The sequence below is a fragment of the Mytilus galloprovincialis genome, chromosome 13 (assembly GCF_965363235.1).
Source record: "Mytilus galloprovincialis chromosome 13, xbMytGall1.hap1.1, whole genome shotgun sequence".
Lineage (NCBI taxonomy): Eukaryota > Metazoa > Mollusca > Bivalvia > Mytilida > Mytilidae > Mytilus > Mytilus galloprovincialis.
In genome coordinates, this window is record NC_134850.1 from 72,513,123 (window position 1) to 72,539,523 (window position 26,401).

The following is a 26,401-nucleotide window of genomic DNA, read 5'->3' on the forward strand; positions in this document are numbered from 1 at the left end:
AATAGTAGCATACGCTATAAACTTATTACTTTGGGATTTCATAAGGCATATTTCGTTTATAGTGAAAAACAAAAAGGTAAAACATGCTACACAGAAGAACAAGTGGTCAGTATGCTGGAGTTTCTTATCGACAACATACTTGTTGAGTTTGGAGGTAGACTTTTCCAACAAATTGTCGGCATTCCTATGGAAACAAACTGTGCGCCTCTTCTTGCCGACCTCTTCTTATTTTCAGATGAATCGGAATTCCTCCAGACACTTGTCAAAAACAAGAGGATCAAAGAAGCCAGATTATTTAATTTCACTTTCAGATATATTGATGATGTTCTTTCCATAAACAATCCGAACTCTTCTGATTGGGTTCCATTAATATATCCCCAAGAACTAGAGATTAAAGAAACAACAGACACGGCTTTCTCCGCTTCATTTTTAGACTTATATCTCGAATTTGACTTACACAGTCATCTCAGTACCAGAATCTATGACAAACGAGACGATTTAATTTTGAAATTATAAATTTCCCCCACCTTAGTAGCAATATACCAACTTCACCTGCTTATGGGATATATATTTCCCCAACTTATTCGATATACAAGAGCTTGCAGCTGTAAAGCATCATCTGTGTCTGAGTAGAAAGTTGATGAACCAGGGGTATGTCAAAGAACGTCTCCTCCTTTTTCTAAAAAAAAGTTCATCGGAAGGTACCAAGACCTTGTTAATAAATATTCCGTATCAACTTCACAAATAATACACGATGGTCTTGATGTATAGATTCTGCGTACTGATGTTGTTCATGTTTTATAGCTCTTTCATTTGTCTTTGTTCTATTATTAATATTACTTTTACTGTTGAATGGTTTTATGTGATATTCGTTTGACGTGGCTCGGTACTTATACATCTCGTCAATGTGTTTGTATTGTCTTTCATTTTTGTTGGTGTGTTTTGTATATGCGACTTTTTGTATTTCTTTGGTTCTTATAACGTGACTCTGTACTTTAAAAGATCCCGTCAGTATGATATTGTTCTGTTTTATGTCATTATGATATTTCTATTATAAATTACAATATACATTGAACCATAAACGGCAAAATCATTCAATCGCGTAGTGGAATTAACTATTTGTGGATTCTTATAAATTCTATATATAACTTTTGGACTAGTTTAAATCTCGGTCTATTTCTGAAATTCATTCTTACATACTTTTGATTTTTTAACCCTGTATGCTGACATTGCCTAGGTATGCACATTGAACGACAAATCTATGTGACGTATAAAATTTTCTGACGTCAGACACACAAATCAATGAATGTGTTTGTAGATAGATCTTTTTGTGTTCTGTAAATTGTTCCCTTTAAAATTGTTATACGATGATAACTTAGGTACCCATATTCTGACTATTTTATTTATTGTGTCTGTTTAGTTAACGCATCAATGTAAATATAACGGAAAATTGATAAGACTGTCATCAAAGTGAGAAGGTTAGCGCTATACAACCAGGTTTAATCCACCATTTTCTACATTTGAAAATGCCTGTACCAAGTCAGGATTATGACAGTTCTTGTCCATTCGTTTTTCATGCGTTCTGTTATTTGATTTTGCCATGTGATTATGGACTTTCCGAATTGATTTTCCTCTAACTTCTAAGTTCGATATTTTTGTGATTTTACTTTTTTCATCATTGCTTGCATATCTATCATTTTGACGTCTGTATTGTTCAGCAAATATTGAATTATTTCAGGTTTGCCGTGTTTTCAAGGTTTCACGTATGATAAAATTGATAAAATTGGTCCGTTTCTGTGTGTGTTACATTGTAGTGTTGTGTCGTTGTTCTCCTCTTATATTTAATGCGTTTCCCTCAGTTTTAGTTTGTTACCCCGATTTTGTTTTTATGCCCCACCTACGATAGAAGAGGGGCATTCTGTTTTCTGGTCTGTGGCTCCGTTCGTCTGTGCGTCCGTCCGTTCAGGTTAAAGTTTTTGGTCAAGGTAGTTTATGATGAAGCTGAAGTCCAATCAACTTGAAACTTAGTAGACTTGTTGCTTATGATATGATCTTTCTAATTTTAAAGCCAAATTAGACTTTTGACCCCAATTTCACGGTCCACTAAACATAGAAAATGAAAGTGGGAGTTTCAGGTTAAAGTTTTTGGTCAAGGTAGTTTTTGGTGAAGCTGAAGTCCAATCAACTTGAAACTTAGTAAACTTGTTGCTTATGATATAATCTTTCTAATTTTGAAGCCAAATTAGACTTTTGACCCCAATTTCACAGTCCACTAAACATAGAAAATGAAAGTGGAAGTTTCAGGTTAATGTTTTTGGTCAAGGTAGTTTTTGATAAAATTGAAGTCCAATAAACTTGAAACATATGTTCCCTATAGTATAATCTTTCTAATTTTAATACCAAATTAGATTATTACCAATTTCACGGTCCATGGCACATGGAAAAGGATAATGCGAGTGGGGCATCTACTTTGGACACATTCTTGTTTGTCCATGGATTTATGAGTTTGGACAGCGGTATACTACTGTTGCCTTTATATATTAACTTTAGATGTCGATATATTGTAACAGCATCTGAATAATCTCGTTATTGGTGCTTCCAGAACATGATATGTGTATGGCATTCGAAATAATAAGCAACTCAGTCGACATGTTTTCTAGCATCCATCTTATAACAGGCTGTTGTTCATTTTTGCAGGTATTGTAAAATGCTTCATTTATTCTGAAATTTGTCTGATCAACATTTTCCCAAAGCCATTTCAATTATATTTTCTCTATCATATTGTTGTGACTTCTGTTTTCTGATAAACTTGTTACTAAAGGCAAATCGTCGTAAAGACTTTCTTCGCTTATCATAGTTTGTAAGTCAAACAAGGAAAGATCATTGTTTTGAAAAAACCACAATGATATATATATGCATATCCATGGTGACAAAGCAAATTTGTCAATGATTGTATATCACTAACGGTATCAAAGTTCTTTTCAAGGATTAAATGATATTGCCAGATTTCGACGATAATACATTAGCAATTGTTGTGTGCTGTTTTCATTCCTTTTATAATTTGATAACTTTATTAATTTTTGCCTAATTGTCATTGTTTACATTTGTACCTTCATTTTAGTACTACTGTCACTTTTCACTCCAGGTAAATTTACCTTTACCTTTGTTTTTATAATTACCTGTAGTTTTATTTTAATGAGTACTTTCACTTTCACTTTAAAGAGTTTATTTCCTGTTTCCTGTGTAACCTCATAGATGTTGGGTACTACAACAAGGTGACAAATGTTTTAAATCTTCATAGAACTTGGTCATCCTATGCTGGCAGACCAATATGTAAGTTAATTTTTGATATTTGATGTTTATTCTATACAGATGCATATGTATTTTTGAGATATATTTAATATAAAAGAAGTAATTGTACAAGACATATCACATACATATTTTGTTATTTTCTAAAGTATAGCAACCCGTCAGTGACATTATGTTTTATGCCAAGACTATATATTATAGTATTTTCATGTAAAGGATTATTTGTCTAAGTTTTTTAAGCATTTTGATAAATAAATGCATTGTTTTGTTTCCAAAATTCACCTTTATTTGTGTTTTCTTTAAATTGTAATTTTTATCAGCTAGTATAAGGTTTTCATTTTTCTATTGTAGCTTTTAACACAGTTTTGGAGGTCAAGCTGTGTTGTACAAGAATTTATTAAATATTGTAGGATGCTATGAAGAACAAAGACGCTAAATTCATTCAAGTGTGGACATCAAAATATAGGAACTTATTACATAATAATTAATTATGTAATAATTATGTCATAATGAAATTATCACATTTTGAAAGATGAATCTTTCTTCTTTCTTTTGGTACCTCATCTATAATATATAAAGAAGGATTAAATGAATTACAGCAGTTTAAAGTTGTCTGATTGGGAGTGAACAAATCTTTGTATTGTGCTACCTTAACCAATTAAATATGTCAAGCTGTCCTGCGTCCCAAGCATTATCCACTGCTTCATCTATATCAAAAAGTGTATTGTCAACATTTTCTAACAACCATTTCACGGTGTCAAGCTTTCCCGAAGAACAAGTTTCATTCATTGCTTCTTTCATATCAAATAAACTATTTTCAACATTCTCTATCAACCATTCTACTATTTTAAGATTTCCGAACCTACAACTATCATTCATTACTTCCTTCATATCAAATAACCTATTTTCAACATTCTCTGTCAACCATTCTACTATTTCAAGATTTCCGAACCTACAACTATCATTCATTGCTTCCTTCATATCAAACAATGTATTGTCAACATTCTTCATCAACCATTGCAGTATTTGAAGATGTTTCAATCTACAAGCTCTTATCATAGCTTCTTTCATATCTAATTCTTCATTGTTAAAATTCTCTACAAACCATTTCACTGTAAATGGGTGTCCACTAAGACATGCATTTTTCATTGCTTTCTTCAAATCAAATAATTCATTGTCAACATTTTCTATCAACCATTGTACTATGTAAAGCTTCCCATTTCGACAAGCGCTATTCATTGCTTTCTTCATATCATGTGCTTCATTGTCAAAATTCTCTGTCAAACATTTCACAATGTCAAGATTTCCAAACCTACAAGCATTTAGCATTGGTAGCTTCATATCAAAAAAGTTATTGTCAACATTCTCTATCAACCATTTAACTGTGTCAATTTTTCCTTCAATACAAGCTTTTGTTACTGCTTCCTTCATATCAAATAACTCATTGTCACAACTCCCCATTAACCATTTTACTACAGAAACATCTCCTTTACAACAAGCAATATTCATTGCTTCCTTCATATCAAAACATTCATTATCAACATTCTCTATCAAAAATTTCAATATGGCAAGCTCTTCTGCAATAAAAGTCTTGCTGATAGCTTCCTTCATTTTAAAACATTTATTGTCAACATTTTCTAGCAACCACTTCACTTTGTCAAGCTTCCCTGCAATACATGTATTGTTCATTGTGTTTTTCATGTCAATCAATTGATTGTCAATGTTTTCTAGCAACCATTTGACTTTCTCTAAGTAATCTGATTCCCATGCTTCACCAATTAACTTACTTATATTTTCTATTAACACTTTCACAATGTCATGGTTATCCTCAAAACAAGCTAGTGTGTTTTCTTTATTCTTATTAGCAAATTCCATGTTAACATTATCCCATTTATTTAGGCCAAGCGATCCTTCATTCCAAGATTCATACCCATCATTCAGCAATTGGGCAAGCCATTCCTCCTGAGAAGCAGCATAGTTCATTGCTCCCTTCATATTAAATAATTTGTTGTCAACATTCTCTGTCAACCAAAACCCTACGTCAAGATTTCCGACCCTAAATGCATTATTCGTTGATTCCTTCATATCAAATAATTCATTGTCAACATTCTTTATCAGCAATTTTACAATATCAAGCTCTCCCCATATACAAGCCTTAGTCATTGTATTTTTCAAATCATATAGTTTATTGTCAACATTATCTATTAACCATTTCACTAAGTTACGTTTGTTACCAAAACAAGCTTTTTGCATTGCTTCCGTCATATCAAATAATGTATTGTCAATATTCTCTATCAAATATTTCACTATGTCAATCTTTCCATGACAACAAGCACAAGTCATTGCCTCCTTCATAACAAATAATTTATTGTCAACATTCTCTATCAACCATTCCACTATTTCAAGCTTTCCATTTATACAAGCATCATTCATTGCTATTTTCATATAAAACAAATTATTATCAACATTCTGTATGAACCATTTCACTATGTTAAGATTTCCGAAACTACAAGCATTATGCATCGCTTCCTTCATATCAAATAATGCATTATCAAAATTTTCTTTCAACCATTTCACTAATATATAAAGCTTTTCATTACGACAAGCACTATTCATTGTTTCCTTCATATCAAAACATTTATTGTCAGCATTTTTTATCAACCATTTTGCTTTGTCAAGCTTTCCCTCATTCAACGCATTGTTTATTGTTTTTTTCATAGCAGCCCTGACAATGTAGTTGATGTCAAATAATTTCTTTTTAAGGCTTTGTATCGAAATCGTAAATTTGTATTCCGACAATGTTTTCCTTTTGTTTCTGCATATTTCCATGATATCAATATTAGAATTATCAACAAGGTGTAACACAGTTGTAATAAAACTATATAACTCTAAATCAACGATTCTTTCGATGATATCCATCCATCTGCAACATGTTTGATCAAAGTTTTGTATCAATGAAACAAAGGGATCTTCAGAAATATCGTTTTTACATTTTGAAAGTACTTCATTTATGATTGAAGTTACGTCAACTTTTTTCAAATCAACTTTCCTGGTAATGACTTCAGCTATTTTGGCATATCGAGCGCCATATGCCAAAATTATCATTTCCTTTATATTAAGTCTATTGTGGTCAAATTTTTGCAGAATCCATTTTACTATTTTCTGAAGATCGTTTTTACAAGAAAACTCCAGTAAAGTTTTTGTAGGATGAACCATTCCTTTAGTATTCTCATTTAACCATTGTAATATCTCATCACAATTATCACATGAGTCGTTGATTGTTTTATATACAGTGTTCCTTACATCATTTTGTAAGTCTGGAAATCTCTCATATATCCATTGAACTATATATAAACTTTGTAAATCGTTTGTGTTACCTGTATGCATTTTGTTATCTGTATCTTTTATTTTCCATTGGAGCAAACGAATAATAGGCAAATTGAATTGTGTAACTAAATTCTTAATCATCGTTTCCATTTCAAGATAGTTTTGTAATTTTAAGATAAAATTCTCCACAACAACATAATTTTCACATCTTAACTCATGGAGGAATAATTCTTGAACATCTAAAACTTCTTTGTTTCCGTGCCATGTCTGCATGCAGCATTGAAGATTTGCATCTTTTGATTTTCATTACATAATTTTTTGTTTAACAATATTTGCAATGCCTCCTCCCATCTGTTGCTACAAGCTGTGTTGACAATATTACTTGTATCAAATGATAACGTTCTAGAATCATTCAAAATTCCAGTTACCAAGTCTTTACAATGTATGTTGCAAGCTGTGTTGATGGATTTTCTAAAGTTGAACAAATTCGGCGATAAAGACCTGAATAAAATCTCAAGAATATTTGTTCTGCTTTCATTGTTAAATAGTTCTATACGGAAAGTGTGTGATATCAATTCCCACAACTTTCTAATATCTTCTATTTCAAATACAAATTCAGTTATATCAATTTCTGTCGGAAACTTGCTGAAAAGAAAACTAACAGCTGAATAGTTTCCATTTCTCATTGCTTTTTGTATGCTATACTCGTAACTACATTCTAATCCACAATTTTCAATCAATCCATAAATGAGTTCCAACTTCAGATCAGAATTGTCGTTTTCACATAGATAATAGAAAGATGCCAATACTGCTTTTTTACTAGCTAAAGCTCTGTTGTTTATATATCGCTTGCCTTTAATGTCATTTTCAATGAAATTAAGAACTGTTGCAATTGGTTTATCTACGTCATGCTTCTGTATAAGGTTCCACAATAAAGAGCTTGATAGATAGAATGATATGTGATTAGTTTTCCCCTCAATTGGTATTTCTATGATATCTTCTGATGTACAGTTGTTAAATTCTTCCATTAATAGACCTATAAAAGCTGGATTATTCTGAACAATGATTGACGAACTGCAAAGTTTCTTTATAAACTCAGCGGATCTCATTTTATAATCCTTCTCAAATATTGTGAACAGTCGTTTTGTCAAATATCCAAAGAATTCCTCTGCAATAACCAAACTAATCTCCTGCTTTCCAAAATAAGCGAACAATGTTATTGAATCTATTATCAAATCAAAGTTTAACACAGAAATAACTTCAGAGGGATTGACCTCAAAATATGATATAGCTATTGCTTCATATATCATAGGATGTTTAAAATGATAAACCAATGTTTGAGTGTCTTTTTTTAAAAAGCGACCATCCATTTGCTCTGCAATTTTTTTAATTTTACTGTCGAATAAACGTTTTCGTTGATAGTTTCCACATGATTCAATGATTTTCTCTAGTTTTGATAGGTCTATGTCGTTTATTTCTAAGCAACTTGTATTTAGTAGTGTGTAAACTAACAGAGAATAAGAAATATTCCGTTCAGGATTAATGTCTGTAGAATCTCTTAGTGAGTTTATTACAGTCATAAGGGATTGATCTGGATGAGTAAAAAAGTTAATACCTAGCTGTAAAAATCTTTTGTTTGAGGTAAACATAAAGCATAATTTGGGATATCCTATAAACGGATCTGTTTTGGCGATTTCATAAACTATTCTGCCGTCTAGATTAAAATCTTCGTTATCATGGCATGAGTTCCATGTTATTCTGATTTCATGTCTTTTACAAAAATTGAACAACAATTTAGCTTTTTCTTCGTCGCTCATGCAAAATCTCTGAGAGCTAAGATCAATTTTGCAACAATTTTGAAACAACCTATGAGAAAAAAGTAAATATTCGAATGAATTCATTTTAGAAGAGTCAACAGTAAAGATAATTTTCACATTCCCTTTACATTTCCTTGCATATAACAAATCTAAAGCATGACAATTATTTAAAATATCATAAGAGGACTGTTTAGAAGAAAACGCATCATCTATTGATATGGCAGTTGTTCTTTCATCGGTAATAATGTCCTCTACCAGTTGTATATATGTTACTTTTAATAAGTCAAAGTCTTCATCCATTAAACCAAACTGTCTTAGTATTTCCAACCCGATTCTAGACTTCCCTGATCCTTCATTACCAATGATGACGAAGACATCCTTTTTGTTCATCCATTCCTTACACTTTCTGACAGCATTAGTTTCAACAAATGTTTGTTCCTCCACATGACAATCGATTTCCATGTGTGTTTGATCTACAAAGATAAAAAAAACAATAGTTTGTTTCTAACATGCATCACTCACGGCTTACGTACAGTTATCTTTTGTACAAAGCTTTAGATTTGAGCTCTAGGAAACTGGTTGAAACAACTAAATGGAATGTCTTATATGATAAAATATGCGCTGTTACACTAATGTTTCAGATAAGGGTGAATGTTGGTATATATTAAAACCTTTAAACCCGCTGCATTTGTTTCCACCTGTCCTCAGTCAGGAATCTGATGTTCAGTAGTTGTCATTTGTTGATGTGGTTCATGAGTGATTCACGTTTCTCGTTTTTTATGTAGATTAGACCGTTGTCACATTTGAATTGTTTTATACTTGTCATTTTTAGGGCCCTTTATAGCTTGCTATTCGGCGTAAGCCAATGTTCCGTGTTGTAGGATGTACTTTGACCTATAATTGTTTACTTATACAAATTGTGATAAGTAAGGAAAGAACTTATCTTTAAATGTTGTTTTCACTTTTTTGCATCAATTTCTATGAAAAAAATGTACATCATGATATGATTGATTATACTCCATAGTTTCAATATAAATACACCTGACAACTGTTTGGACCCTTAATGTATTTTTTTTTTCGTTGACCTATATCCAGCAGTCAATTTGATTTATAGTTTTAACTTTAAAATCGCTTTTCAAAAGACATAAATCAAATTAGAAAAAACAAATCTGGTTTACACCGAGTGAAACACATCAACAATATGAGGAAAACAACGAAACAACAGAAACACTGAAGTGCAACAAAAAACAAACTACAATGCAACACATACAGAAACACAACTGCCATTTCCTGACTTGTTACAGGACATATAAGAAAAAAATGGTGGGTCAAACCTGGTTTTGTGGCTAGCCAAACCTCGCGCTTTTAAGGCAATGTAAAATATAACACTTTTAAAATGACAACGTTACATTAAAGGACAATAGTACAGATACAACCACACTTCAAAACCTGTCGATAAACTGTATTACCAATAAAAAATTAATAGTTGCAATCATCTAAAACCACATCCAGTAAGTATATCAAGAAATACGAAGATGTGCTATGAGTGCCAATGAAACAACTCCCCATCGAAGTCGATGTGTAAAAAGTTGTCAATGATAGGTCACCGTACGGCATTCAACACGTAACCTTGGCTCACACCGAACAACAAGCTATAAAGGACCCAAAAAAATAGTGAAAAACAACAGGAAAACCAACGGTCAAATCTATATTGAAAAAAAACGGGAATCGAGAAACACTTACGAACAACTTCAACAGACGACTTACCCTTCTCATTAAAGAAGACGGCTTTAAAGTGAGTTTAAGCGAATATATTTGCATTTAGATTTATCGATGAACAATTTAATTAGAAAGGAATTGTTTTGTTTGATAAAATTGTGTGGAAATTGTAGTGCAAAGGTAGGAACAGTCAAAACTATAATCAGAATCAAAAAGACTATCATCATAATTACCTTTCTTGACATAATTGTAAAAATATGTCTACTCACTTTTGACTTTAACTAACTTTTGATTAAATCTTTCCATTAGCTGTTCTTGGTAATCATAACTCTTCTTAACATATTCATCCATAAGTTTAGGAATTTTCCCAGATTTTTCTGCGATTTTATTACCTATCTTGTTTATTGTTGGTGCTAGGTCTGCAACACTCTACAATGAATATATTCACTTTAATAAATTTGATTTGTACTTACAAAATCAATTTATAAAATAAATCGAACTGATCATAACAACATTGTATAAATTATAAATCATACAATCAATGCCGTCGTTATAATTTGTGTCTCATAGTATCTTTATTGAGTTTTTATACAACAATTGTCTTGATTGTGTAAGTGATGTTTTATGAAAATGCCAACTTTCAATTAACATAGAGATAACTATAAATTTAATATTAAGTGTAATGGTATATATCCCTCCACTTAGTTTATAGAAAAATATATCCTGTGTCTCCGATGAGTTTAAATACAGAGTTAAACAATACAAGATATGCCTCCAATAAAAATATAGGGATAAATTTCTAAATCAACAATGTTTGCTGTACAGATACAGTGTACTAACGGTACGGAAAACTTTATTTTAAATTATGCATTCTTTATTTGTACCAAATAATCCGGTTTCGTTTAAACATTTCCATTTTTGAACCTGGAAAAACAATAAAGAATGAATGATGTTCAATATGTCTTTTACAGATCCTAACAAGAAAAGTTAAACACGTGAAATAAGTTTAAATATTTGGAATACTATCAATGATGAGTGATAAATATGACATCTCAAATTACCTGATGAATGTCTGCTTGTCTGGTAAGCGTCTCCATCAGATTGTTTTGATACTGTGTGAAAAGAGTTTGATCGAGTGCACCGTCTTTTGCCTCACGTAATTTCTGTTTGAATTGTGTTTCCTTGTTACACACCTTAGCAATGTCTAAGATACAACGTTCTATCTTGACAACTGATGCGTTATAATCGGCATCAGACATTATCCCTTCTTTAGCATGACCATAGTCCTGGTTTCTAATCTGAACCAAAGTTTCAACGTCCATCCGTAGAGTACAGCAGTACTGTAATATGATTCTGCTTACGAACGGGTCAAGATTACTCAATGTTATACCAAGTGCTGCTGCTACGGAGCAGATACTTTGCATACCCCCTGGACCAGGTCTCTTTCTATGAATAATGCAAGGCAGCAGGGCTGTATTAAACATCTTCATCAAGTCATTTTGATCCAACACGGAATAGTTAGTTGGAAATTTATACCCTGGTGGACATTGACAACAGGGTGTATTATACTGCCAAAGATGATACAGCTCGTGCTTGTGATGGTTCAGAAAATCTTCAAAAGTTATGGATTGGAACTGAAGACAGCTAAACCAGAATACATCTTCGCAGAAATTGACTAACAAACATCTGGCTAAGGTTAAATCGAGAACATCAGTACAAAGTCCTGACCTAGCCATGCTACAACAGAGGTCATCTGACCGCCTGACTGTTTTATGACATGTTGACTTTATTGATGATAGGTCAAACAGTAATTCCATTTGTGATTGATGCAGAATACGAGGTGAACGGAGTGGATTATGTCCCGGTTGACATTGACAACATTTTGAACTGTTATATAAATGATATATTTCATGTTGATTTGTAGTAACAAACTGTTCAAACGTCTGACCTTTATTTTGAAAATCTAGTTCTACTAAAGACACTAGAGCAGCTTTAGAATGATCAACAACTAAAATGGCATTCCGTAAGAAATTCTCTCGCTCCTTTGAAGTCATAGTTCAGCTAGAATCTGGAAATAGAATTGAAACTTAAATCAAACTAATTAAACAGCTATAACAAGTTTATAATGCAAGTGTAGCTATCGGAACATAATTCTTCGTAAAAAAAAATAATAAACATGATCTCAATTGTGGATAAAAACTCATAAAATGCCAGGGATATTACTGTTGATTCATTATTATTCGTTGTATTCCATTTTTTATGGATTTCAGTGGTGGAGGTGAACCAAGAAATTAAATGTTCAACAAATGACTTATTTTCTATAGGCTTGTTTTTAAATATCCACAAACATGTAATTTTCCTTAATCCACGAAAATTGGTACCCATGAAAACAAATGAATCCACAATATCATCCATCACACTATTTACTAAAATTAGTCGGGCACCATTAATTAATCAACGCACCCCATCAGAATCAGGTGTAAAACAAACGTCAAGGAATACAGTGACATGTCTTGATAATTTGTACATACTATTCTACTACCGTGATGGAAAAGGAGGATGGGTGTAAATAGCGTATAATATATATTCGGGTCTTTGTTCATCTTTGTGCCTGTAATTCATACTTTATGTCTATTTCCAACGTATTATGTTTTTGGTAACAGTCCATGTTAAATCCCTTTACTAATAGTCTACGTGAGGCCTTTATATCATAAAAATCGTTCATTGACAACGCAATATTGTTATCAAATCAATAGAATGGTAGGGTTTTTGTACCTTAACCTTAATCTCCATTTTAAAAATTCCATATATAAAAAAAATAGAAAACGGGTATGAACTGAAAACATTGGCTTTAAAATGTTTCATTGAAAGCTAGTAATATGAAATGTATGAAATAAGGATTTCGTGTTGACCGTTTTTGTTGTTTACAGTTTCTCTTTTACATAACAATGTCAACACCCAAAGTATAAACTTTCTAAAGATGTTCAGCGAAACCCTGTATCCAGCCTGCGATTTTTCCTACCAGTGTTCAAGTGTTCCGTTGGTTTAAATTGTGAGCCCAGTCTGCAGTGAAGTTAATGTAATGATTTTATAGTGGTATTAGTTGGCTGTTTCTGTATTGGCACTAATATAGATTCAAGGTTTGCTGTATTGGCCTCGAGACCCGTAGGCATATTCACGTAAAGAAAAGTGATAAGAATGACCCAAAACGTCAAGAGTTTAAACATGTATGGTTCTTGGCGAATTGTTGATGTGGAATCACTTTTGGTAAATAATTATTGACATAAAAACATTTTCCCCATGAAAGCAACTAATAAGATACTAAGTACAGATCTGATCTGAGATCAAGCAACAACTACTGACAGCTAGATCAAAGCCAATGACAACTAAACCAAATAGGTTGCGGCAATTAGAAGATTTGGCATTAAAATTAATTACTAGGCAGTAAGTTTAGGCTTAGACATTAGGCTTTTTTTTCTCGAATATGATCATGATTATTCATCCTCATTTCGGTAAATGCATTTTTGTAGCTGTACTTTGGTATGTTTGCTTTATTGTTCATGCCAATGTTTATATGGTAAAATATTGTTTATTATAATGTTCAAAATATTAGTATAAATTAATTTTACATATCTTTAAATTATGTATTATTTGATATATATAACAGAATTTATAGTTTTATAAAAATTAATATGTTTTAAATGTCAAGTGATTGTACGTCATGAAAAGAAGACGAGACAATACAGTGATCTTTTGACAACGATTGAAGTTTAACCACTTAAAACACAAGACGTCAACTATAGACTATAGACTACTATGATTAAAAAAGATATGGCTAAAAAATAAATGAAGAACGACTGTGTTAAGAACGATAGAGACAAACAGAAAAACAATATTGCAAAAAGAAAACATAGAAAACTAGAGACTGAGCAACACGATCAAGCGCAACTAATTTGAAGTCCAATATTTTTGTTGGCAATCTACCATGTCGGACTTTTATTAGCAGGACTTTATGGTTTTATTGTCATGTTTCTAATTTGGTTCATGAACACGTACACAAACCAACATTGCTATATATGATAGGTTATTTGTAGGAACCGTGCTCGGTAATTCATCGTTAATTGACTAAACATAAGGAGGATCAATACGCACAACAGAGGATCAAGTTATTTCTATAGTCATACATTTTGAGTTCTGCAGTTGTACGTTTGTCTTTCGTTAAAACGTCAAGCGATGTCCTAATATCATTATGCTAATGAAAGGTACATATGAAAAAAATTACCGCATCCCACCAAAAATCTTAACTCTTCAATAGACGATTAAAGATCATCCGAGTACTTCAGTAATCACGAGTATCATGACCAAGTATTCGAGTATTAAATTTAAGATCTGTTGACAACCCTAATAAAAAGTGAAGTACATTTTGAAGTGGAAAAGATATGAAAAATTTTAACAACATATGTTTTTCTAAATTTTTAAAAGTCAAATTAACAGGTAATTGCGAACGAGACCGAATAACTGAACTATCTTAAGAGCTCTCATGTCAAAATGCGTTTCAGATCTGAATTCAATTGATGTTTTCACAATTTAAGATAGACCCCATCAACAGCAAACTTCTGTTATAATAATGATATGTATGTACTAGATATATTTTAGCTTTGAAAAAAATGACTTTTTTTTTTATTAACTTTGATTTTCATTTTAGGTATCAAGATTAAGGCCTGGACATGCTTTTTTTCTTTTTTCCGAATTTAGGCTTGATCCACAATTTTCTACATTTGAAAATGCCTGTACCAAGTCAGGAATATGACAGTTCTTGTCCATTTGTTTTTGATGCGTTTTGTTATTTGATTTTGCCATGTGATTATAGACTTTCCGAATTGATTTTCCTCTAAGTTCAGCATCACTGAAGAGACATGTATTGTCGAAATGCGCATCTGGTGCAAAACAAATTGGTACCGTTAATTTTATTACTACCACTGGGTCGATGCCTCTGCTGGTGGACTATTAATCCGCGAGGGTATCACCAGCCCAGTAGCCAGTACTTCGGTATTGTCATGAAAATACGGATTTTTTGTGTTATTAAAATTTGCTGTTACAAAATATTAGAAATTATTATAAATTAAGGAATGTATCTCCCTCATGCAAAGCTCTGATTCCTTTCACGGATTTGGCTATACTTTTTGGACCTTTTGGATTATAGCTCTTCATATTTTATGTAAGCTTTGGATTTCAAATATTTTGGCCACGAGCATCACTGAAGAGACATGTATTGTCGAAATGCGCATCTGGTGCAAGAAAATTGGTACCGTTAATTTTATTTCAGTATTTTTGTGATTTTACTTTTTTCATACGATATAAGAATAATGCATAGTAATAATAATTTCATTTAAAATGCTGTCGAAACGGTCTGAATTTACAGTTATTATAGTTGCGTATCGACAATTTGGATTTTTTCCTTTACGTATATAATTTTTGCCTCTAAGAATAATTTCCATTTTATGTCGAACGATAATTCAAGAAGGCCTCAATTAATTTCAAAAAGAAGCTTTTAATTTAGACAGCTTGCATATGGATTGTGATTATAGAATGTCTAATTATGATCAGTTAATTTCAAACTGTATGTAAACAGTCCTGCAGATCTTATCAGGAAACAGAAAATGTGAAAATATATCTGTCACTCCAATCATAATCATATGATAAGATAATTCCCAAATCTAATTAATAATGAAAATGATATTTGATAAACTGAAAGGTTATTTCCATTTGAACATTAATAAAGTTTAAAATAGTACTCTAACATTAAGTATCATTATAGTGCAGCGGCGAAATCTGAAAAGACTCTTAGTTAATGAGTTTAATGCACCCGAAGAACACACACCTGAATCTTTTTTTAAATGAAAATATACATATTAATATAAAAAAAAAGATGTGGTATGATTGCCAATGAGACAGCTGTCCACAAGTTCAAAATGAGACAGGCCTTAAACTTACATTCCGTAAGAAATCGTATGGTCGAATTTCTGTTAAAATAGTTTTCACCGGTTTCAAAGTAACAATATAAAAAAGAAGATGCGGTATGATTGCCAATGAGACCACTGTCCAAAAACACCAACGTGACACAGACATTAACAAATATAGGTCACCGTTAGGCCTTTAACAATGAGCAAAGCCCATACCACATAGTCAGCTATAAAAGTCCCCGATATGACAGTGTAAAACAATTCAAACAAGAAAACTAGCAGCCTTATTTATATAAAAAGTGAACAAAAAACAAATATGTAACACATAAACAAACGAAAACCACTAAATTACAGGCTCCTGACTTGGGACAGGCACATACATAAATAATGTGAAAGGGTTAAACATGTTAGCGGGATATCAATCCTCTCCTAACCTGGGACAGTGGTATAACAGTACAACATAAGAACGTAACAATAAAAATCAGTTTAATAAGGCTTAACTCACCAGATGGACAAAAATACAAGTGGACGTGGCCGGGTACTTCTACATCCCGACAAGTCGTGTTTAGGCTTCATGTTTATGAAAAAAATAGTACCAAAGTTCAAGGCCATCGTTGTATGGAAACAAAATGAAGAAATCAATAAACAAAAAGTCAATTTAACGTTATGAAAAAACGTTGTTTTTGTAAAAACCGGTATTCCATACACGCTCGAATATACTGAATGAAAAAATGCATTCTTAATATATTTTTCATTTCTGAATTTAACCCAAAATTAAATGTTAGGACAATATTCGAAATAATATATTGATGACCTTTGACCTCCATTATGCAAAATTCCGACCACTTCTCATGATTACGGCATCATTAATCTGAACGATTACAATTTTCTCTTTTCATTGATATATATTTCAGGCGTGTATTCGGTGGGTGCATTAAATTATATATTTTTCTGATTCTACCGCTGGTCTATAGTTTTCTTATATTAGACATGATGTAACACAATTAATATCTATTTTCAAATTATAGTCAAATATAATCAATAGTTCGAAATGTTTGTTCTTGCATTTGTCACTTATACAGATCTTTCAATGTCACAACTGTATATAAAATACAGAACAATTTTTGTGGGCCGTTTAAACATTTATTCTTATCAATAAACGAAGATGAACTATACAAACCAAGTCTGTACGTTGTGTAAAGGACCATCCATTGTCAAATAATCTCAACATAGATACCAGGACTAAACTTTTACACTTAGATAGAGAAAGGGTGGGATTAAATTTAGATCCACGTAATAAATCTATAAAAAGCATAATTTATAAGTGTTTAACGTGTAACACTGGGTACATGACCTACAAAGATAAATATTGTTGTTAACCAACTCCGATTTAAATATAGATTGTCAGTATTTTACAAACATGTTAAGGGCATACCTTTCAAAGGAGATCTTTCATTGATTTAACCTTATAATTTTGACAATAAGTCGATGTTGATATTCACTATAAAAATTCCAGTGAGACATTTGCGTGTTTCAATTAAAAAAAGTCAAATTCTTTTTCGAAACAAATAAAAAAAAATATATTTAATTTCGATTATGTATAGGGGCACTACCTACGAGATATATGAAAAACCTAATATATTGTTATTTTTTTTTTTGGCTCAATCAGTAATGAAATACAAAAAGGAAAATAAGGAAAAACTATTGATTATATATTATTCACTTGCATGTGAATAATTCGACCTCATTTAATCTGATGTGAACTTTGATTTAACCCCTTAGCATGAGATGTGTAAAAGAGGGACGAAAGATACCAAAGGGACAGTCAAACTCATCGATCTAAAATAAATTGACAACGCCATGGCTTAAAATGAAAAAGACGAACAATAGTACACATGACACAACATAGAAAACTAAAGAATAAACAACACGAACCCCACCAAAAACTAAGGGTGATCTCAGGTGCTCCGGAAGGGTAAGCAGATCCTGCTCCACATGTGGCACCCGTCGTGTTGCTTATGTGATAACAAATCCGGTAAATAATCTAATTCGGTAGGTCACATTCATGAAAGGGAAGGGGATTGTAATAACGACGTAAGGAACATATCCGATATTATATGTGAAACGGTTATTCCATAACAGTCAACCAACTCGTGATGGCGTCCGTAAAATTTACGAAGGGATGATTTCAACTTCACAATTAGGAACTATTGGTTTAATAGCTTCTTTGTGAGTAGCAACCCTCTATCAAGAAAATTATGATAGAAAATGCAAGCACGGGAATATCGTATCAAATGGGAGATATATACCCTGTATGCAGGTTCTGCTGGAATGTTGCAACTTAGAAATGGAAAGTTCACAATTGGAAAGCTGAAATCATCTCTTTTGTCGTAAAGTTTTGTTTTCCACCGACCCTAATTGTCAATTTCTAGATGTAAGTCAAGATATGAGGCCGACTTAACTGTATCTGTAGTATTCTTTAGCTTTAGTTCGATTGGGTAGATGCGTTCCACATAGTCACCAAATTTTGAATTATTTAGTGAAAGAACATCATCTATATAGCGGAAAGTAGAGTTAAAGAATATTGCTTACTTCTTGTCTTTCTTCTTAAGGTAGATAGGGTGTCTTCCTCCATCTTGGATTTGGAAATATCAGAAAACAAGGTATAGATCTTTGATAAAATGTGCAAATGTTTTGAATAGTAGGTAATTCATGTGTAAGAAGTTTCACTTCAATATAGAAAATGATATGTTTTATCATATTTATGGTTGTCTTTTACAAGAAACATTTTTTTCCAACATTGCCATATACGGGGAGGCAACTCAAATGCAAGGGCTGAAAATTCAGATTAAGGTACTTTTACAATAGAATATGTTAGGAGTTTACCTATTTTATAATGTAGCAAGAAAACGGGTCCGGTGACCCCATTTTTTTTCTTTTTCTTAACCGAAATCATACTATTAAAGTTATCTTCTCGTATGTTATCTCAAAATTCTAAGGTTTGGTTTACGCTTTGTTGCAGAAAATTTGGTTTTCCATGCAAAATCTATACAAAATCGGACAATTTTGAAAACCGTGTAGCGTGAAAATAAGCCTAAGAAGTTCCTGCATGAAGTCAGCCTTATAATAATAAAGACACAAGTTGGCAAGTAATGGGTGAATAGCACGTGTTTGCTTAATCTATTTATATCTAAAATCATGTTTACATCGCTTATATGGTCATCGAATGACTATGGATGTTAACTGGATAAATAATTAGATCACGTCTAGACTCAAATACACAAGAAACGAAGCTATGTATGTTCATGTCTGTACAATGCTAGGTTATTAAAAGCCGAAGTCAAAAAGTGCATTAAGAAACTTTTTCAAAATTGATGTGGTTTTTTTTCCAATTTGGATATTAAAATTCGTTAAGTTTTGCAAAGGAAAACCTAAGAGGTTCATGTGGTCCATTTTAATCTCATTATAGAAAAAAAAACAATAAAATTGAGAATGGAAATGGGGAATGTGCCAAAGAGACAACAACCCGACCTTAGAAAAAAACAACAGCAGAAGGTCACTAACAGGTCTTCAATGTAGCGAAAAATTCCCGCACCCGGAGGCATCCTTCAGCTGGCCCCTAAACAAATATATACTAGTTCATTGATAATGAACGCCATACTAATTTTCAAATTGTACACAAGAAACTAAAATTAAAATAATACAAGACTAACAAAGGCCAGAGGCTCCTGACTTGGGACAGGCGCAAAAATGCGGCGGGGTTAAACATGTTTGTGAGATCTCAACCCTCCCCCTATATCTCTAGCCAATGTAGAAAAGTAAACGCATAACAATCCGCACATTAAAATTCAGTTCAAGAGAAGTCCAAGTCTGATGTCAGAAGATGTAACCAAAAAGACAATAATATATAAATAACAACAGACTACTAGCAGTTAACTGACATGCCAGCTCCAGACTTCAATTAAACTGACTGAAAGATTATGATTTCATCATATGAACATCAGGCACAATCCTTCCCGTTAGGGGTTTGGTATCATACCATCATAACATATATGAGACGAACATAACCCGTGTCATGCCAACAACTGGTTTTTGAATAAATGTGTTTAGTTCCGATGCAAAGACCCTATAAGTGAATCAATATTAACGCCAAAATATGCAATCTTTAATGACCTGACAACAGTATCGTAACTATATCCCTTCTTAAGTTTGTTTAAATGTGGGAGATTCCATTTTTTTTTTTTTTTAGAAGGCGCTAAATAACATTTGTGTAAATTTTAAATGGGATTAGAAAACAACAGCTTCTATAAAACCATTTCCCTGTATTACTATTTTTTAATACCTACGTTGTATTGTTTTCTTAAAGCAGAAAGAATCCCAAAACATGTGTTTGCACTTTGAACCTGAGCTCAATGTTAAAAAACTTAAGGATCAAAATCGAGCTGAATTAGAATCTACTGAAACTGTAATTCAGACATTGAAGGAATGATGCGAGTTTGGGAACAGTCGGGAAATGTCGTCACTTAAAGGAAATGTTTGTTGTAGGGGATCAGATTTGTAGCTTCCAAACTTGGAAGACCACAACTGGAATACCATGCACCATAGTTATGACACCTCAATTTTAAATCCAAATGTCTTTACTCAACACAAAAATTTCAATTTGCAGGTTATTATTGCGCAAATGATCTATCCAAAAATCTGCACATTTCTTTCACCAGGTTGAAAGGTCATCGTATACATATTTCTACGATTAAAATCATTTGCTTTTCTTCATTATACTAAATTCATGATTTATTTCGCATGATTGTGCATTGTTCAAGACTTTGATGAGTTAAGCCTTTTTCAACTGATTTTTATAGTTCGTTTTTATGTTGTACTGTTATACCACTGTCCCAGGTTAGGGGAGGGTTGGGATCCCGCTAACATGTTTTCAGTGGTTGTCGTTTGTTTATGTGTTACATATTTGTTTTTCTTTCATTTTTTTTACATAAATGAGGCCGTTAGTTTTCTCGTTTGTATTGTTTTACATTGTCTTATCGGGGCCTTTAATAGCTGACTATGCGGTATGGGCTTTGCTCATTGTTGAAGGCCGTACGGTTACCTATAGCTGTTAATGTTTGTGTCATTTGGTCTTTTGTGGATAGTTGTTTCATTGGCAATCATACCACATCTTCTTTTTTATATTTTAATTATGAATGCTGGCAAAACTTTCTGAAATAGCAATTATCAGTGTTGTGTACTAATAATTTGGAGTTTACTAATATTTTTCTAACATAAATCATAGGTTTTGGTCGAAATGTTGCCACTTTTATGTAGAACTATTAGGCATGATGATTTCCGACATCTGTATGCAGTGTAATTAACGAAGTTGTCTTTTAGAAATTAGAAGATGTGATAAATTGACGGTCAATGCTGACGATTTTGTAAACTATTTAAACATAGTTCCAAAATAACATAAAATTCATTTTTTTAGCAATAAATGAAGATAAATAAATTTACCTTTACGAGAAGTCCGTACTTTGTGTGAGGAATCAACCTTTGTCAAACATAGAGATAGGGTGGAATTAAATTTAGATCTACGTAATAAATCTATAAAAAGCATTATTTTCTCCATGTTCTCTGTGTTTAACGTATAAGACATGACCTCCAAAGATAAATAATGTTGTTCACCAACTCGGATTTTTATTTAGGTTATCAGTATTTTACAAACATGTTAAGGGCATGTGTTTCAAAGAAGATCTTTTGTTGATTTAACCTTATAATTTTGACAATAAGTGAATTTCGATATTCACTATAAAAATGACAGTGAGAAATTTGCATGTTTGAAGTAAAAAAAAATCATTCTTACATACTTTTTCGAAACCAATAAAAAGGTTATTTTATTCTGATTCTGTTAAAAGTGTTCCTTAAAGTTTTGGCCTATAAGGCAGTCTTTGAAATGCAGGTTAGATGCGAGGAATTTTAGGTAATGCAAACGCCGAAGCCAATAAACATGACAAAGGCATAAAGAACATTTTTCAAAACTGATGTGTTTTATTTTTGCATTTTGGATATACAACAGTTTTAATTAGCGCAAAGGAAACCATAAGAGATCCATGTACTCCTTTCTTGTCTTTATAGAAAAAACACCTAGTTTGTTTAAATGTCATGAATGTTGGAGATTCCATTTTCGTTTTTGATGACTGCTAAATAACATTGGTGTAAATTTAAAAATGAGATTAAAAAACAACAGCTTCAATAAATCCAATTCCCTGTATTATTATTTTTATAATACTTACGTTGCATTGTATTCTTAAAGGAGAAGTAATCCAAAGACATTGTTTTGTATTAATCAATAGAAAATTAGTATATAACTGAGCGTCAATGATGAGACAAAACGCGCGTCTGGCGTATTAAATAATAATCCTGGTACATTTGATTACATTCAACTTCTATCAACGGTTGTGTTTCAAAAGGTGTACCGTTATGAAATAAATCAATATTGTTTATTATCACTTTTGAAATGCCAGCCTCCATGTAGGCGGCCATTTCTGGTTTACCCCTGACGTCACTCCTACATGGTGGCTTACCTGTTCCATCATATGTATCTTATTTTATTTACACACGTAACGCCATGGAAAACGAAAGTATTCAAAATTAAATGGGACTTGTTGCTTACAACTTAAAACCTCAGCTCACTGTTCAAGAACTTGAAGATCATAATCGAGCTAGACTAGCATCTTCTGAAGCTGCAGTTCAGACATTGAAGGAATTTTGCGAGTTTGGGATCTGTCAGGAAATGCCGTTACTTGAAGGATATGTTTAGTGAAGGGGATAAGATTTAGTGCTACCTGACTTGGAAGACCGCACCTGGATTTTGACACCTTAATTTTAAATCCCAATGTCTTTACTCAACACAAAAGTTTCAATTTTCAGCTTATCATTGCGCAAAATATGTTTGCAGAATTTACGTTTCTCACTAGATTTTCCAACACATTTCTGATTCATTTACACTATTGAAAGCTTGGCAAGACGGCATAATCTCGCATTGTTGAAAGAGAAATTTGACGAATATGGTTGCTTCTCGTTAGACTGGAACAGTAGTGATGACGGAGCAAATTACACCTTCTGAACTTTTCAATACAGAAGACCTCCTTGTTGATATCAAGTAATTGGCGGGAAATATAAAACTTAAAATTTAAACTACCGGATTTTATACGTCTGAGCATAATTTTTGAATTAAATAAAGCGTAACGCATCAGATGGACAAAAATACAGATGGACGGGACTGGGTACTTCAAAATCCCGACAAGTCGTGTTTAGTCTTCATGTTTATGAACAAAAATAGTACCAAAGTTCAATGCCATCGTTGTATGGAAACAAAATGAAGAAATAAATGGGGAAAAAAATCTTATCTAAGACAAAACGTCATTTTAACGTTAAGAAAAAAACGTTGTTTTTATAAAAACCGGTGTTCCATACAGGCTACAAATATACTGAATGAAAAAATGTTTTCTTTATATATTTTTCATTTCTGAATTTAACCCAAAATTAACAGTTAGGACAATATTCGGAAATATATAATTGTTGACCTTTGACCTCCATTATGCAAAATTCTGACCCCTTCTCATGATTACGGCATCATTAATCTGAACGATTACAATTTTCTCTTTTCATTGATATATATTTCATGCGTGTCTTCGGTGGGTGCTTTAAATTATATATTTTTCTGATTCTACCGCTGGCCTATAGTTTTCTTATATTAAACATGATGTAACACAATTAATATCTATTTTCAAATTATAGTCAAATATAATCAATAGTTCGAAATGTTTTTCTTGCATTTGTCACTTATACAGATCTTTCAATGTCACAACTGTATATAAAATACAGAACAATTTTTGTGGGCCGTTTAAACATTTATTCTTATCAATATACGAAGATGAACTATACAACCCAAGTCTGTACGTTGTGTAAAGGACAATCCATTGTCAAATATCTCAACATAGATACCAGGACTAAACTGTTACACTCAGATAGAGATAGGGAGGGCTTAAATAAAGATCCACGTAATAAATCTATAAAAAGCATAATTTATAAGTGTTTAACGGGTAACACTGGGTACATGACCTACAAAGATAAATATTGTTGTTAACCAACTCCGATTTAAATATAGATTGTCAGTATTTTACAAACATGTTAAGGACATACATTTCAAAGGAGATCTTTCATTGATTTAACCTTATAATTTTGACAATAAGTCGACGTTGATATTCACTATAAAAATTCCAGTAAGAAATTTACGTGTTTCAAGTAAAAAAAGTCAAATTCTTTTTCGAAACAAAAAAAATAATATTTAATTCCGATTATGTATAGGGGCACTACCTACGAGATATATGAAAAACCTAATATATTGTTATTTTTTTTTTGTTTGGCTCAATCAGTAATGAAATACAAAAAGTGAAATAATAATTCATTTTTAGTAACCAATAAAGTTCCATTTTTTCAAAATAAGCAAAAACCATTGATTATATATTATTCACTTGCATGTGAATAATTCGACCTCATTTAATCTGATGTGAACTTTGATTTAACCCCTTAGCATAAGATGTATAAAAGAGGGACGAAATATACCAAAGGGACAGTCAAACTCATCGATCTAAAATAAATTGACAACGCCATGGCTTAAAATGAAAAAGACGAACAATAGTACACATGACACAACATAGATAACTAAAGAATAAACAACACGAACCCCACAAAAAACTAAGGGTGATCCCAGGTGCTCCGGAAGGGTAAGCAGATCCTGATCCACATGTGGCACCCGTCGTGTTGCTTATGTGATAACAAATCCGGTAATTAGTCTAATTCGGTAGGTCGCATTCATGAAAGGGAAGGGGATTGTAGTTACGACGTACGGAACATATTTGATATTATATGTGAAACGGTTATTCCATAACGGTCAACCAACTCGTGATGTCGTCCGTAAAATTTACGAAGGGATGATTTCAAATTCACAATTAGGAACTATTGGTTTAATAGCTTATTTGTGAGCAGCAACCCTCTATCAAGAAAATCATGATAGAAAATGCAAGCACGGGAATATCGTATCAAATGGGAGATATATACCCCGTATGCAGGTTCTGCTGGAATGTTGCAACTTAGAAATGGAAAGTTCACAATTGGAAAGCTGAAATCATCTCTTTTGTCGTAAAGTTTTGTTTTCCACCGACCCTAATTGTCAATTTCTAGATGTAAGTCAAGATATGAGGCCGACTTAACTGTAGTATTCTTTAGCTTTAGTTCGATGGGGTAGATGCGTTCCACATAGTCACCAAACTTTGAATTATTTAGTGAAAGAACATCATCTATATAGCGGAAAGTAGAGTTAAAGAATATTGCTTACTTCTTGTCTTTCTTCTTAAGGTAGATAGGGAGTCTTCCTCCATCTTGGATTTGGAAATATCAGAAAACAAGGTATAGATCTTTGATAAAATGTGCAAATGTTTTGAATAGTAGGTAATTCATGTGTAATTCATGTGTAAGAAGTTTCACTTCAATATAGAAAATGATATGTTTTATCATATTTATGGTTGTCTTTTACAAAAAACAGAAAACGTTTGTTTGATTCATTTTTTTCCAACATTGCCATATAAGGGGAGGCAACTCAAATGCAAGGGCAGAAAATTCAGATTAAGGTACTTTTGAAATTGAATGTGTTAGGAGTTTACCTATTTTATAATGTAGCAAAAAACGGGTCCGGTGACCCCATTTTTTTCTTTTTCTTTACCGAAAGCATATTATTGAAGTTATCTTCTCGTATGTTATCTCAAAATTCTAAGGTGTAGTTTACGCTTTGTTGCGGAAAATTTGGTTTTCCATGCATAATCTATACAAAATCGGTCAATTTTGAACACCGTGTAGCGTGAAAATAAGCCTAAGAAGTTCCTGCATGATGTCAGCCTTATAATAATGAAGAAACAAGTCGGCAAGTAATGGGTGAATAGCACGTGTTTGCTTAATCTAATTATATTTATAATCATGTTTACATCGCTTATATGGTCATCGGATGACTATGGAGGTTAACTGGGTATATAATTAGATCACGTCTAGACTCAAATACACAAGAAACGAAGCTATGTATGTTCATGCCTGTACAATGCTAGGTTATTAAAAGCCGAAGCCAAAAAGTGCATTAAGAAATGTTTCAAAATTGATGTGTTTTTTTTCCAATTTGGATATTAAAATTCGTTAAGTTTTGCAAAGGAAAACCTAAGAGGTTCATGT

At 32.4% G+C, this 26,401-nt stretch overlaps 1 protein-coding gene across 1 annotated transcript in view; it reads right to left on the reverse strand.

Moving 5' to 3' along the window:
- LOC143056196 (uncharacterized) overlaps window positions 1-21,654 on the reverse strand; it is a 69,313-nt gene extending 47,659 nt beyond the window's left edge. The window contains exon 1 of the mRNA XM_076229276.1: window positions 21,635-21,654. The gene's annotated coding sequence lies outside the window, so the exon portion shown is untranslated. The remainder of the gene's footprint in view (window positions 1-21,634) is intronic.
- Between the last annotated feature and the right edge of the window lie 4,747 nt (window positions 21,655-26,401).